Source organism: Diuraphis noxia, unplaced genomic scaffold (genome assembly GCF_037042655.1).
Source record: "Diuraphis noxia isolate RWA-SAM2 unplaced genomic scaffold, SU_Dnox_SAM2 contig0004, whole genome shotgun sequence".
Classification (NCBI taxonomy): domain Eukaryota; kingdom Metazoa; phylum Arthropoda; class Insecta; order Hemiptera; family Aphididae; genus Diuraphis; species Diuraphis noxia.
This window is the reverse complement of record NW_028301714.1, coordinates 35,272,038-35,290,738: the sequence shown is the minus strand read 5'-3', so window position 1 is coordinate 35,290,738 and position 18,701 is coordinate 35,272,038.

The following is an 18,701-nucleotide window of genomic DNA, read 5'->3' as shown; positions in this document are numbered from 1 at the left end:
GGTTTTAATAATTGACTAATCGAATTATTCGTCGTGTTAATAGTTACCTAATAGTCTTAATCCAAATATAAATATTGTAAATATAATTTTCTAATAATTGTTTCAACGTTTAATGATTATTCTTTAATCTTTTTGAATGTATGACAAAAAGGCTTGACAAAATCGATTAAATTTACCGAGTGTATTAGTTGTTAGTGTACATATTACCTTTTACCTATTAAAGAAATCGGAGGCATCACAGAAGTGGAAAAATTGTTATTTTTTGTTAAAGGAAAGAATGTATTCGTGCTAAACGCACGGTTTTTATCTCATCTCAATGTCCATTTTGAGCATGCATGCATCTCTATTCACCCTCGTGTAGTTCCAAAGTCTGCGGAGCGTCATCGTAAATTTATGACTTCGGTTACTCGGACATGTATTTCTTGCGGAGGTTCCTGTTGTAAATTCTTTTGTTTTCCCACCCATATAAAAAGCCGGTTGTCCCGGTTAAAAAATATATATAAATCGTTTTTTTTTTTTTTTTTTTTTTGACAACTCAACACAGTCATTTTTGATGTACAATATTTGTATATCGTGCGTCTTTTGCCCGCCAATGTTTTCATCTGACTACGTCATCCGTGCAGCTCGTAGATTATATTATATTTTATTGGACGGCATTTCACGAATATTGTTCTATGTCATTCATTTATGTTATGTTATAGTGTACCGCGTACAGTCGCATAATTTTTTTTCGTTTTGTTGAATTGAATACCGTTCTAGTTATTATTATTGCTGCAAACTGGTTTTGTATATCATCCATTAATCTTTGAAATATTAAATATTAATTTAAAAAAAATAAAAACTTGTATTCTACGCGGACACGCGTTTATGTGTGTATAATCGTTATGAAAACCCAGACACAGTAATAATAATGATAATAATAAAAAAAAAACATTGAATGTATAACGTCAATAAAAAAATAAATAAATAATGTTCAGTTTTAAAACACCGACTTCCTAAAGTATAAAACCCAGACGCCGTGACTATATGTATTGTATATAATAAAAGATAAAATATATATACTTAATGTCTATAAGGAAACAAATAGGTTATTATTATCGTGTTTACAATTGATTTTCAAACTGCAGAGCGCGTTCAACGGACTGTTTATAATAATAAATACTAATTGTAATATTTGTCTTATTCTATAACTCACGACGTGCGCAGGTATATTATTTTTTATTTTTTTGTAGCTATTGTAAAACTGCTATATTTTATAATGGTGCAGGCTCGGTATGATAATGCGCGCAATGCTAATTTATTTTGAAAAAAATCAAATGACGTATCGTATGTCTCTAGGGAAATCGTGTAGTACAATGCATGTAACAATACATACTTATGGTACGTACATATATTTTATAGGTGATATAGCGTGTACCTATGGTTAATGTATAAATATGTATTACAGTGATTTGAATAAACATAGGTACACGTGTAGAAAATATTATCATGAATGATAACCGCAGCGGTGATGGTGAGAAGATCTTACTGTGGTTGTGTTATATAGATATGAATTTGTATAGGTACCTATATAGAGCTAGTGATATATTAAACTATTATGAATTTATCCCAAAGACTTACTGTTTTTGAAAATATTATACAACGTACAATGCGGAAAAAATGTTGTTAATTTTTGCTATACAGTTACGTACTATAGGTAGATATATATATATATATATATATATATATATAGTAACTATATTGTTGTAATAGTATAATTAAATATATGCACACTATGTAAATGGCCGAAACCATTTTCCTCCAAAACCACGATACTGTTTTCCTCCACTAGCCATTTCCCTCCAATATGTAATAAATAAAATAATAAAATAGTCAGTATAAATAACTATTTATACATAACAAAAAAAAAAAAGATAAATCATTTGATTATAATGTTATATTTTTTGTATAATTCTAGGACATTTCAGCAACAAATGAATACCTGTTTAAAGAAAAGTAAAATTAGATATAATATGAATAATTATTTTACATTTTGTGATTGTTTGGACTAGCGTTTTTCGATACCTGATGTAGATAGTTGATACCAGAATGTAAATTACATTATGTAATCATCAATTAATAAACGCAAACTGTGACTATAGCGCTACTTTATGTTTATAAAACGGAACGTAATATTACAACACCGATTAAAATATTGTATGAAAATGTTCATAATTTTAGTCGGAAATAATGTGGAGGAAAATGGAAACCAACCTTTTTTTTTGCGGAAGAAAATGGACAGTGGAGGAAAATGGTATCTTATTTCTGGAAAAAATGAAACCACCCATGTAAATACAGAGTGATTTCTAGATATCGGGCGCCATTAGATTGCGTCCCGTTTCAACTTTTAATACCCTTCAGTGTTTCGGTTGCGTCCACAAGCCGGGTAAGTAAATTATTTTTTCTTACTTTTTTGATTGCTATGTTCCGATTGCATCCTATTATATAATATTACAAAAGCATTTAACCATATGATTTTAGTAATGATTATTGCACTCATAGTTCTAGGCCCGTTAGATTAGCAAATGATTAATCATGATTTTTAATTATTTCGTCTGTGATAATCAAAAAAAAATTATACAAATAAAAATCAGTCCAAAATACAGGATTACGGTCTATCATGTAAAAACCAATTCATATTCAATAGATTTGCACGCCATATGGGTCAAAAACATTAGACATACTTAACCCTCTCACCTATACATACTATAGGTACAATAAGATGCGATCGGAGCACGAAAAGGTTGGAAGAAAACCGTTTACCTGTGTCTGCTGCAGGGACATAATCGAAGGTCTCCGCTGGTATCATTTATTATTTTACAATTTCAATTGTACCTATTTTTTTTATACTTAAACTTTCGAGGGCATAAAGTACTTATAATGTTTTGTTTGGAGGGAGGAGGTTATACTTCTATTGTGAATTTCCGATGTTACTATTTAATACTTTGGCGTTGTTTCGTTACACTCGTGTCGTGGACAAAGCATAATGTGGTCTTAATTCAATCCGGGAAAATTGTATACGTTATATTACTTATTTTAATACAGTTTATTATAATATGCATATTATATTTAATAAATTAGGTACAATTTACGTTGAAGACGGTTGATGAACTCGAAACCCGGTGGCGGTGACTTTTCCTTCCGTCTTTTTTTTTTCCGGTTGTTTTAATTACGCCGCTACCAACATTACCACTGCCGCGTCCTCCCCGTCGCCGACCCACCCACTCCACGCCACCGACTCGCACTCAATGGACCCGGTTGAATATTAATTGCGACCACCCCGTGTCAAAAAGATGGTCCGAAACAAACACGGTCGCCGCGCGAGAGGATAAAACGTTTTAATATTCATTGACCACTATATACACGTATAATATGTATATACATACTATAATGTATCCGCGACCGGACACACAGCGAGCAGAATCCGTAAGTGGAAACAGTAGTTTTTTTTGTGCACCGACTTTGATACGGGTCCCATTTACATATATACGCGCGTCGTATATACAATATATGTACATATATTATAATAGGTAGAATTATATATTGCATAGTATATATATATACTACTACCCGGTCCCGGTGTGCAGACGGTAGCTACTGCAGGGTTGGGTGTATAATAGCTACTGCAGTTGTATTATTATATATAGTATATACATATATATATTACGCTTGATATACCATATATATATATATTACAATTGTTATTATTTATTATTATTGCAAAGTCACTGGTGAGCACAATCGGTGGCGTGTGAGTGTGTTCGTTCGGCGCGTGAGATGAGACAAACGAGTGGCAACCCGATCATCGCAAAAAAAGAAATTGAATTAAACCTCTCTTATAAAACGTATATAATATTAAGATAAAAAAAAAAAAAAAAACGGAAAATGAGCAGTTTGTATTTGAATTAAATGCAGTAGGCTTTAAAAATATTACGAGTTTATGATATTTGATATACCTATATATGCTCTGCTATATAAATTATGAATAATTTTAATGGTTCACGAAGTATTAACAAACTTATCATGTTTTCTAAAACATTTAGGATTGTTAAATAGTTGAAGATAGTGATGAACTTAATATTTTATGACCTCGTCATGAATTAGGCTGTGAAATCACGTAACACTATATATAGGCGCAAATGGCGTTTGAGATTCGTGGTGAGGGGGGCTGAAGCCCTACTACAATTATATTAAATAAGCACAAACATACATTTATGAAATGTTATAGGAGCTATTAAAATATTGAGAGGGAGAAAAGTGACTTAGCTTCTAAAGATTTATTTGTTTCCAATGTATAACACAGTAACCAACATTCTGTTCGCTTTTCGTTTTTATGCCAATTTATTTCACCATAAAATAGCTTGTAAATGTTTTTAATTTGTTAAAATAAAGAGAAATATAAAGGAAATTTTAGAAAAAAAAATCCATTACATGTATTTCTTATATAATAGTTATTACATTTTATAGATGCTTAGTATCATCTAAAAGTATGGAAATAGCTAAGCGAGAAATACTTATGAGAAATAAACAGGATGTACAATGCTAAATTTGCTTAGCACATCATATATGGTATACCTAGATTTAAGGTGAAAATATTATATACTATTGCCATTTCATCTTTCGCATTGGATCTCGCAATTGTGTGTGGTAATTGGTGTTACATAATATATATAAATACCTACGAAACCTTTATTCGTCCCTGTCACGGTCGGTCCGATATTAATAAATAATAATATACCTATTTATACATATTATGTATTATGCATGTAGACTGCAAGTCCACTCATCAGAATGGCTATTTTTTTTACTAAAATGTCTGTTGAGGTGCGGTAACATTAATGATAATGAGTCACGAAAAAAAAAAAGAAACCATAAACTCTATATTATACGAGTTGTACCTTACAATATTCTGCTATACTTATCGTGCTATATCTATCACAATATAACTTTGTGATACAGTGCAAAATAATATCTTAACGTTTAGTAACATGGACCAATAGATACATAATTGTTTTCTGAATGAGTTTAAATAGGTACTAAACATTTATTAAAATTAGATTTTAGTATAATCCACACGGTGGTGTAGTGGATTCATAAAAAGAGATGTCAAATTTGGGATCTAAAAAATATAAAATAACCTTGGGTCTTATGTCTCTCAATATTGCACCCCAGGTGGTATTATTTGTTCGGTTTTCAACGGTGGTTGAAACAATTATACGCGTGCTGCTGTGGTGTATATAGGCATTATGCATTGGCGTGCGTTTGTCGTAAATCACACGATGAAAGTGTGGGAAAATATTATTGAAAGTAGATTAAGCATAAAGTGAAGCACTGCGTCCATAACATAATATATAAATAATATATCGGTTGTATATATGCACCATATGTATTTACTACAGTGCATTATATTCGCATCACCGTTTATAACCTGTTTGATGTTCCACGTTAGTCGTTAAAGATCTTACATTGGAGACAATTTCATTTTGTGTGACGCTGTTTAAGCAAAAAACCGGGAATTCTTTAAATAAAACAGATCTGAAAAACCCTTCCATAGTGGTGAAAACTGCAATTTTGCATCGATTTAATTATTGGAGTAACAGAGTTTTGTAAGATATAAATTCATAATTTGAGTCATATACAGAGTTTAACAGGTCTATATAACTTATGGTGGTGGTATGCATCACGTCCCCATGTTAAATAATGACAAAATATATGTATTTGCTATTGATAACCTATCTTTTAATGATAACATAAAACTGATTTCGTAAGTAAGTAAGCTATACTAAAGTTACAATTGTCAACAGTGTGTTATATAATATGTTGACATATATACCTCGCATGTTTTTATATTATGTTTAAAGTCAAACAGATTGTATTCAAAAATCAACATAATATGTTAAATTATAAAAAATAAACATATTTATATAAGTACATTCACAGATTGTTCTAATGCAAATATAATAATAATGGAAAATTGGTAAAAATACCTAACGAATTAATTAAAATAAGAAAGATAATAAATAATAATTATTATTTATTTATTTAATTTTGTTATTATAGTAATAATTAATAAGTTAATAATTATCAGATCACAAAACAATAAATGTTACCCAACTAGCTATATCAGTATTATTCTATTAAGTTTAATATTATGTAGAATACACTATACATATATCACATAATTATTAGTAAAATATTTTTTTTATTTTACACTTTTTTGCGTTTGTATATGGAACAATATCAGATTATGAATAGCGAAATAAAAACTGGAACCGCTATATTAGCAAGATATTATACAACAATAAATGCGTTGTATATTAAAACAAACACTTAAAAGAAATTAACATCACTATGTGATGCTTTTTGTGAGTACTGAGTTCATATAAGTAAAATATATACACACGGCGATGGCGTTCCGTTGCTTGAATAAACAAGATCAAGTGTAACACGACCGATCAATAAAACCGAGTGGTGCGATTTATTGTTTCAATTAAATGTGACGGTATATTGTTAGTGTTTTAGCTTGTCGTAGATAGGTTTTAAATGGCTTTGGCACCGAAACCAAACAGAATAATACTCTTAATTAACTTCTGTCTCCGTCTCCGTTGCTGACTTTGAAATTGTAATTCACAACTAACATTTTAAACTTTATATAATATAACGACATTATTGTCTACTGACCTAACCGGTATACAGTTATAAAGAAACATAACCTAATATATTATTATTACTTGTATAATGTTACAGGTGTGCTGCATCTAGCAATTTAAATTGGAGGGAACTAATGAACGTCTGTTGTAGAAAAGTATGAAGCAGTGGCTGGTTTAATTTACAGTTAATTAATTATTCACAAATTATTCAAAAATTGTATGGTATTTTTTTTTATATATTTAAAATCAAATTAAGAAAAGCATACTTGTCGACCGTGCTAAATTTCGGTTTTCTATAGTGAATATTTTATTTTATAATACACTATATATAATATAGACTATAATTTTCTAAGATATTCAACGAATGTATTAAATATTTAAAAAATCATAATCTGTATTATACATACAGTGAATTGACTTATATTATTATATTCATCTAAATATCATTATTCATTACTCAAATATTAGTATTATACCATGAACATTAAAAACATCATTTAATCTATATCCATTAAATTATTATAATTATTATGACGTTAACTCTTGTTATTGCGTTACACTACATGAAATTACTATAATATGTAGGTACAATAATCGCAGTTTATTATAAAATATAAATGCGTTTCAATATGATTATAAAAAAAAATTTTTTTTTATCAACCATAATATGAAGTACTTAATTACTAAATGCAATCGAAAACGTTCTCTCAAAAGAATTCAGATTTGTTAGTGTTTCGACAGAAATACAATTATTATAAAACAATATCGTGTGCTGATGTTCGTCTGAACATTATTATAGGTACTATATTATGCCTATTAAAGTGTGTATAGAAGTAAACAGCTATGTTATTTAGTTATAGATATAGTTAGTGCTGCAACAGTAGTAGTATAGTTGTCGATGTGTACGATGTGTTCACTGTGCATATACGTTTATTGATAGCCCCAGGAAACGTTGACCATCTCACAGCGTCCTGACGACGATATAATATATTTAAATGTTGCCTAATTATTCATACTTGCGCAATAATAACAATATAATAACTATAATATGGGAACGTTGACGTCTCGAAGCGATTGAAGAATAAGAAGAAAAGGAAGAGGGTACACATACGCACTCACACACTGACGAACGTTTAAAGCCGTTTAGTTGATGACCGTTTATATATAATAATATTATTATATTATATAGGTACTGACACATTATAGAGCGTATACAGTGTGCAATAGTTATAACTAAGGCGGGTGGGAGTAAATGACTGCAGCGAGAAAAGAAGTAAAAAGGAGGAAAAGAGATTATTATTATATTCCAACGAGGTCGAGTCGTAAACGGGCCAGCAGTAAAACACTGCGACCGGGACCCATTAAAATATTGGGTGTTATCATTTTATAAAACCCTACTTGTTTAATGTTTTATACATATATACATATATAGGTATATATATACCTCGTATGTATACAATGGTTGTGTGTGTGTATGTGTGTATATTTTAATATATTATAATCGTTATTCTATTACAGAGTGTGCGAGTCTCGCTGGATAGTCCGCCGCCTTGCCGTGGAAAGAGGAAACGAGGTGGAGATAATATTTTATCCTTTTGAGTACTACGGCAGCGATTAATTTTTAAATGTGTAAAACACATACACTCGCGTGGTTTTACGACCGTCAGACATCGAACGTCACGTGTACATCGTCGTATATATACTCGGTAAATCTGCAGCTATGTACATATATACTAGTCCACTATATTGGGTACTTTGTCTGTACGATATGTTCAAGAGTTGAACGCCACATAAGCTTGCGCCACATCACACAGTTCGGTCGGTATAATATACCCATCGCGTTATACGAGCAACGGCTATAATATAATTAATAGCATATAATATAATAATATTATACAAGTATATTAAATGATAAATATTTGTGTTTAATGACCGCAAGTATTAATGTGGCGCTGCTTAAAGTTTATACAATGGGCTAGCTACGACATCCCAATTTCTCACAACTATACATTAATAATATTGTTGTACAAGCATATGAAATAAAAAAAATAGTTTTAAGACATTGTTTGGTACAAATTCGTAGGATTTTTAATATAAAAATATAGATGAAAAAAGTCGGTTATTACCAAAACGTTCTCTAAGATTCTAGGATTCCGAACTATCTTATACAGATGTAAAGTTGGGTAGGAAATGTTTGTTTTCAACTTTGTCGTACGTTATTATTTTTTTTCAATACTGTGATAACTATGTATTTAAACAACACTTTGTACATATTTAACAGTTTTATGCATTATATTTATTATTTATACACATTATTCATATGATGATAGCGGGTAGAGGTAGTTATAATTTTAAATTGTATTGAATACAATATACTAAACTAACTACACTTGGTATTAATATAATATTAAAGTTGGGCATCAACTAATTAAAAAATTAATTTTTTTAAAACTTTTTTACTTAACTAGTTAGTTTATTTTTAAATCAACTTATGAACTTAACTAGCTTAATTGACAGTTGAACTATAACTTAGCTCTTCTCTTTTGATTTAAAATAATTCATCAAATTAAAAACATTTTGAAATTTTTCGTTTATATACGTAAATATTAATATAAAATAAATATCATCCAATACTATAATAACAAAAACATTTCTGTTATTTTCTTGATAAAATAATTTTATATATTGATAATGTTATTAGATTAGATAGACACAATCACTCTTTTTGTAATTTTCATAATAATACCTACATGATTTACAAAATATATTAACTTTTTTTAAAACGAGTTAAGTTTATATTTTTTTCCATATTAACTTTAACTAATAATTTAAGTAAATTTATAATTTGTTAACTGTAATGTTTAATTCAATTATTCTCTTAACTTAACTTAATTTGAATTAATTATTTTTATTAACTTGCCAACCTTTGTATAATATCAAATTGCTTGCAATTGACTCTTGAATGATTGTAAATAAAAAATAAAATAATAATAAAAAATCGAGATTTATCGGTGAAATATAGGTACATATAATGTGATTATATTTACCTAACCGATTTCATTTTTTTATAACTTATTCTTAAATATGCGAATTTGTATGCCATTGGATTTACTTAAGTTTGAATAAGTTTACTCTAAAATGATATTTTATAAATTCTCCACGAACTTTACAACACTCGAAAGAACTAATAACATAATATAACGCATTATACTTATTGTATATATGAAATATATTTAACTTTCATTTTAGCCCCCACAGATATTTTTCATAAATTACTACCCCTAAAAACGACAGCCGTTACATCAAACAAATTTCCGAGAGCACTACAGTAACCCACGATTAATATTTTCCGTATCACTGAATCTTACAGAGCGTGTTTCCGAAGAAAGTTGATTATATATTACTACTATTTTCTCGTGAAAACTTAAGAGATTCAGCTCTGTATGAACGCCATCATAAGAAACAGTCTGCCGTCATATTGAATTAGAAAAACACCAATGACGAAGCTCTATTGCAAAGTGTTTCATTAAATCGACTTTAACGCAATGTCGTAAATATGTATTATAAAACAACAGTGGGAAATCAATAAGTACCTACATATTATAATATACATTGTGCTGTATTGTATTATATAGATATCTGTCTGAGAAATATAACTTGTAAAGTATACCTATAGGTACAGTAAACAAGAATAATGTAATATTTTTCGCAGTATGTGTATTGAGTGTGTGTTCTTACCTTCCGTGTTACTCGTTTTTATTTCGGAGAAACAGATGTATTTCTGTCGTGCGTGGCGTATAATAATAATCGATCAGCTGATGATCCGCATGAAAACGCGTATAGGTACTTCATTTTATCTGCTCCGAATTCATATTTTGCGAGACCGTTCAACTACACCATTAAGGCAGTGACAAACGACAAAAAAAACCTCTAAATGGCTAATTTTTTTTATGTTCTCCGAGTCGTTAAGCAACTAATCTGACAGCAATAACAAAAACCTGGATCTCCTTATTCGTGAACGTATACGCTTGTAGTACAATTTTTTTTCCCAACGTCGTTATCTGATTTGCGGAACGTACGTGCGACTGTTTGAACACTGTATATAATACACTCAGTTTGGTCGTGTCAAACCTGATTTTTTAACTTGTGCCAAAATATTGATTGGAAAAAAAAACTATGAAATAACATAGTTTCTGTCATTTTGAAACCCAGACAAGACCTATAACAATATACAAGGCCTACATGTATATAATATTATATATATATATAACGACCAATCTCCGATCTCGATTGATATCGTATTTTTTTTTCTAATTGAATTAACCGAGCTGGAATCGTGTATATATTTTCCTATTGTGTTCAAACGAATTTTACCAACGTAATCTGATAAAACGGTTTATACAAACTACCATAATTTATTTAGTTACCCTGCCTATAATATATTACCGACGAGGTACTTCACCAGTCTATGTACACGACAATATAATAATCTTATTACACAGATAGCTATTTCCTGTTTCGATAGGTTTTTATTCTGTATACTTATTACTTATATGTAGACATGTAGTTAACTTAAAATAGATATGGAATTGATCTATTACTTCAAATTTATTTTAAATTTAAATCAGCCACAGTATTTGCTTCTCTTCAGCATTGCCACTCATTAGAAACTAATAATTATTTTATATTGAATGTCCTGCCACACCTGTTGATCTATTTTCGTCTCGGATCACAAATACACCTGCTGACGATGCACATTTCTTCAAAAATTCTTATTATCGGAAGTTTATTTCAAAAATTAAGATAAAACAATATTTGCATATATAATCAACGGTTGCCGATTGGGCAGAACTTCGGGTGTACTACTGACCCACAATGGCAATCACGTATTGGTTGTTACTTCTGCTAAAAAATAGAGAACACCATCCGATTTAGTAGAATTTTATTTACTTTGAGATTGGAAGTAACATTAACGTCGCTTTGATTCGATGATGGCGTTTAGCATACGCATCACACCAGTTTCATTGTAAACTAATTTCGATACTTTAGACGTTAATTTTACGAGTAATCACATTCTCTAACTATTTAGTTTTCTAACTATAATAACTATTTTTATTCTACAAATAATGACTATTGGTAGGTATAGCGTGGTAAATTTACTGTCTTCCATAGGTACATATCGGTAGATTGTTCCGGGATTGTGGACATCGTATTTAAACATGGTCTGGTGTCACGAATCGTGCTAAAAACAGATGAAAAAAATCGGCTGTTATTATTATTATTATTATTATTATACAGATACGTATCAAATATATAAGACATGTTGTATTGTAGTATATACAATGCAACATCAGCCGCCTCCTCTCCGAAGACGTATTACTGCATGTAGCGTGCTGACGGCGAGCGGCGTTCCATTATTATATGATACACCGTGCGCGCAGAAAAGCTTATAATATATACGCGCGCAATGCTCGGGGGATGATAGTTCCTGACGAGGGGTTGTCCGAGTCATTATTATTATTATTATTATCACTATACACATTGACACCCCGTCCCTATTTTTAATAAACGCTCCACCGCCGCCCCCGCGGCGTATATATATACCGCGCGATTACTGTATGTACACATACAGTATACGCGTGTATGATGTATATACGATCACCCCGGCTGTTAAGTTCCGTCTACCCCGGCTAAGTCCCATGAGTGGCGATGTCAAGTAGCTTGGAATAATATGCCCGTGCAGCCCTATATACATATATATTAAATGTATAAGCGCACGCGCAGGGTGCCATGGTATAGGTTTCCATGTACATATATATACATATATATATATATATATATAAGTGTGTATGTATACGAAATTGACTCTTATCATTCTATCCCGCGTTCGATTGAATAACGTAGCGGGTAAGGGGTCAAAAGTCGCGAATATATTATGCCCTCGCTCAGGCTACCGAACAGGCCTTTGAGCAAGCGTGATTCGTGATGGGCTACGTCAAGAGCTCTTATTATTATTAGAATAATTTGTTATCCACTTATACCTGTAAGGCTATAAATATAGAATAAATAGAGTCGTATATATCACAAGTATAAATCATACAGGTACTACACATAACATATTAAAAGTCAGTTTCACAATCGAACGATGTGAATAATCTTTGTCGGTTTCATACAAACGAACAATATATTCAAGTACTAAAATTAATTTAAATTATGTGTGTATGGTCAATGAAAAACATAAACAGCTCAATAAAGTGGCTGAGTGATAGTATAGTAGCAAGAGTAGCGTTCTCAAAGATCAGGAAACACGGTATAATACGAACCTTTTAAACTAAACTGAAAAACCATAGTATTTTTAAACAATAATTGTCCATTATTAGGGTCCGGGCCTTATTGCACACAAATCGTAGGAAATATGCATGCACATATGCACTTAAAATAACCGAAATATGCGCAAAAATATGCAACTAAATATTTTTTTAAATAAAATTAAAAAATTTAATTTATTCATTTAAATTTAGACAATTTTTTGTAATTAGTTATTTTTTGACAACAATAACACTATCAACATTATATTACTGAAACGTATCGTATGTTCGATTTTGTTTTCTTCGTCTTCTCCTACAATGAAAAAAAGGTTGGGTTTTTTTAATAATATATTAAAATATTATTAAATATAAAAATGATGAATTGTTCACCTGTAAAGTTTGACTGTTCAATAAGACATTTTCTGATATTATCAAATTTAAATGCACGACGGTTGTTGGTCAGCATATTTTTATAAATCGAAAACGAACGAATTCTTATTTTCCTAATAATAATTATTATTATAATGGACCATTATTCATTAAACTATATTTGTATTTTTTGCTAATACCTAATGATCATTTTCTAGATATAATTTTAGACATATATAAATCGCAGAGGTTTGTAAAATTATTATTTTCTGTTCATAACTTAATTTCAAAAATACTAATTATCTTAAGCTATATTTATACCACTTGCCTTTTCAGTATTCACATCACTCTATACGGTAGGTCGATATTGACTTTTAAGTTACCTATACGTATATGTGATTATTTAAAAAAAAATTTAGTTTAATAAAAATATTAAAAATAAAATAAATGCTGATCAAACTACCACCATATCGTTCAAAACAATTTTTCAGTCGTGTAATGATTTAGGTATTATAGAATTCCAATTTAACATTTACTACAGTGACCTATGACTAACTTATAATTATATGAGGTACAAATAAAATCTACTGTACAGCGGAGTGACTATCCCGGCATTATATTTGAATAATAATATTCGTGCAAGGTTAGATTATGCTTGTAAATGTAATATTTTAAGGATTTTAATTGCTTGACAGATGACAAATATACAATTGTCTGATACAAAAGTTCGTGTTGTATAGAACAGAATATTAGAGAGAATATTATATCATAGCGGGAATATAAGGGTAAAAAAAAAATATGAAATGCACCTCCGGTTTTGAAATATTTACTCGGTGTTCTTGGCTCTACAGCAGATGTTCGCTATAACGTCTTGGACACTTCACAAATTAAATCGTTTCACTGAATTAGTAATAATCATGCCGGGTAGACTTTTCTGACAATTTAATTACGTTAAAGTGACGCACTTCTAACGCTTTTGTGTATCATTACAGCGCAGTTACAACCCTTTTCTATATACTTATATAACTCTCCTGGTTTTTGTATAATGTACACCTCTACCAGCCGATAAAGTCTTTAACAGATTGTGAAAAGGGTCATGAATATTTCCGGATGTCCACCCAAAAATTATATTGGGCTTACATAACCTTTGACGAACAGTCATAAGCATAACATATATATACATATATGTACATGGCGTGTAATAAACATTATAGCACACACACGCGCGTATCATGCAATAATAATTACAGTTTTAGTTTCGTTTAATATCATATCGCATATCATGACGTCTACCGTGTACATATTACATATTTTTGGTATTGTATTATATACCTATTATAAATTTAATACCGACACTATTTCGGGCGCGAGTTGGTCATTATCATATTATTAGAATATATGTTGTGTATAATAATAGCTAAGTCTACAACGTGCGACAACCGGCAATTATATAATATTAATATGGTAATAATTTTATAGCGACAAGCAATTAACGGAAACACGCTTGACGGCCGGTACACGTACACCAATAATATGAAAATGTATACTCTGAGACGGATCTGTCATATTATTGTAAAACGTCTAATGTATATAGTTTCACAAGTCACAGACCACCACTGCTACCACAGCGGTGCTGGTAGGCGTAAACTACATGTCACAAGTATAACAGAAACAGACTTACGTTTTTTTTCCTGTTCTATACTATATAGTTACATGATTTTATATATATATAATTGGTATCTTTGTACTATTATTTATGAACGCCATTATAATTGTCATAATTTGCATTAAATTAAAAACGAATTAAACTTTTTCATTGTACCGTACATATAAGGACAGGGGAGTAAAACGTTTTTTAAACATACTCAAATTTTATAATATCAAATTTATTTCTAAGTTCTTGGATTCAACTTTTCAAGAATACCTACATTTATTAATTATATGTATATAATAGACAATAGTTGATGTAAATGAAGAAATTTTAAGCGTACAAATTCACTGTTTCACAAATTCATGATTAAATACAATAAAAAAACATGGTTTAAGTTTAAATTTTATCAGATGATATCTAATGTATATAATAATTATAATCTTAATTTTAATATTATTTTAATATTTAAGTATAGCTATCATATACTTGAATACCTAATATCACGAATAAATTTCAATTTGATAAAACAATAAGCTGTTAATATAGAAATAACATATAGATCTCAGTTATATTAGATGTTTATATATTTTATTATGGGTAACCTAATTTAATATTATATCAATTTGGTTGGCATTTTATGTAAAATGTCGAAATAGGTACATAGCGATATAGTTTGAGTAACTATCATAAAATAAGGGTACTTTTGATTATATAGTTTCCTAAAAAAAGTTTTTACAATATAATGTAGAGTGTTTTTAAAATAATAATAATATAACATTATAATACCAATGTGATATTCAGAAACGAATAAAAATTTCTGATTTTGTCTTTTTTTTAATCGATATGACCTATACAATTATTATTTTTACCAGGTATTTATTTAAGAACAATGTCGGTATATAAGTTCTATGCACAATATTTCTAATATAATTTTAATTAAAAGCATGTGATTACCATTATTGCGTAATATTTTCTTTTGTCGGTATACCCGCGTGTAAATCACTTTATGATGTATATGGATATAATTTTTGGAGAGGAAATCACACTGATTAAAAGAAGTAACAACATATTAATAGTTCCACATTTAATGTTTATGTGATCACTGCAGTTATAAATGTTTTACCACCTAAATTTTTATCGATTTCAAAAAATTATAAAAATAAAATACCGCAATAATACACGTGATCTTTTTCAACCATATTTAATATTAAATCGATGTCTTGTTTTTACTTTTTTTTTACATATAATCAGCTCATTGTGAAATGTTCAACCGTCAATGAAAAATGTTTATTTTAAATTTTTTGAATTTGCGCTTGACCTTCCTGCTCGTTATAAATACTAAATACTAATATTACCTACGTTAAATAACCGTAGGTAGGTACTCACCTTATATCATTGACTTGTCATAAATAATTATAATATACCTACATCATGTTATATTATACCTACCTATGTATGAACTATCAATATATAATATATACAGTTAATACAGTTATAATACAGTCAGTAGCTCAAACAGGGGAGGAGTACTGATTCCTCTCTTGGATTGTATTGTTACCTATACTTGTATATTTTTCGACTGTTGAAATCGCACTATGTTTAAACATGGGCCACCCCTTGAAAAAATTTTGGTTTCGACATTGAATACAGTAATTTCATGATGAGTATTATGCTGAATATCAATTTTATAATCGTACCTATTTTTAAGGTCCTAACTGGAGTGAACAGGAATTTAACACACCGTAAAATGACATTAGGCTGATATATGACAACACTAGTGGGCAACACGCAATCGATATTAGCTCGTAGTGTCCTGCAATTAGAACAATATCAATTTATAGAGTCTACAATATAATATTATTTGCAAATTGTCTGTGTTGGCGTCCTTACTGACTTATATAATAATAATGCATGTAAATGCACACCACGAACACACTGTGATGAATTGAATGATTTGCACATTACTATCGTCTACATATACGACATCGTTCGTCTGTATACGTAATCCAAATATTTTATAAATTTTTTTGGATTAACAACACACACCCGCCATGTAGGTTATAAGTTTATATAGGGTTTGTATAAAAATGTTAACGAGGACTGAAATATTTTTTATCAATAAATCGGTCCATTATTATACATCATTAACATAATAGAATAATATTATGAGTGATGCTGGTGGTAGTGCTATGGTGAAATTGACGCGACGCTCCAACAGACGCGAACGGACGTGTTTCACCACCTCCCGTGGATGAAATAAAACAATAACGAAACCAGCATTGGACACTTTATTACTGCGCTATGTGTGTGTTTCTGCGTGCGTCGAACCACTATATATATATGTGTGTGTGTGTGTGTGTATTATGTATAGTACGCACTACGCGCGATGGTTCTATTTTCCCTGTAATACATTGTTTTTGCGGTTTTATGATCAGAAGCTTTACCACCGCAATAATATACAGGTACGTGATCAGAAATCGGAAGTAGTATAGTGTCCGTTTCTTATAATTTTATCCTCCTCTATATACACTCGTTGCGTCGTCTAACTGTATCGACAGCCGTTAATCTGCTCGTGCAGGTTCTTCCCCTTTAAGATACTCTCTTTGTCACGTCGGCCACACAAAACCAATACATACACTCGCACACATATATGTGAGTATATGTATTGGTTTTATATTATATATATGTGTGTTTGAGTATTGTGTATGCGAATGCGTATGCTGAAGTCTAAAATGAAAACCAGGATTGCCAACTGAAGTGTTATATTTTATATATATGATATATTTTATAGATATTCCAGGGACACGTTTTCAATGTGTAATATAATAAACTATTAAAAGCGATTTACGCATATTTTTAATTTATATTTCATTTTATTATTGTTAAGATCCGGTAAGTCTAGAATAAACTTGAACACAATATGTCATATTATGATACACTATACGATATATTATAATTTGATATACTCAATACCTATATTTTATACATTCAACAATATATACCTATTTTAATTACAAAATTACACCTCTGGATATTTGTTATTATGTTTTGATTCCTCCCCCAAAAAATATCTCGAAACTAAATATTAATAAATTTAAATTACAATCAACTTCCGGCCTATGTAGTATATACCTACTTATATAATATTTTATAGGTACTAATATTATATTATCATAATTTATAATATATTATATATATATCGTATAATCATATTACAGGTGTTAGATAATATATCTACAGTCATTCCGAATACTTAATACTTAATATGTACAGAAATACCCAACTCAGCTATATTGGTCAGTTAAATGGCCAATAGGTATCCGACTTCCGTGCGGAGAGTGGAGTGTGTTTGATTTCAAAATTTATGAGACGAAAGTTGAAGACGGTATTTAATATTTTGATATCGAAAATTCTCGAGGATAACGTGCACGGTACAAAATGCATACGTGTATCTAATCAGAATCGCGGACGATGTGACACGTCGTTCACGCTGCACGCGACGCGAATAAACGAAAAGCCTCGGGCGCCATTCCATTTGCAATATATAGGTATATATTGTATTATACTATTATATATATATATAAATATATCATACACGAGTAGGTATACGAAACAACCATAATATAATATACGTTCGTTTTACTGAGTGATTTATGGTGTTTTAATTCATCGCAGAGAAAATAA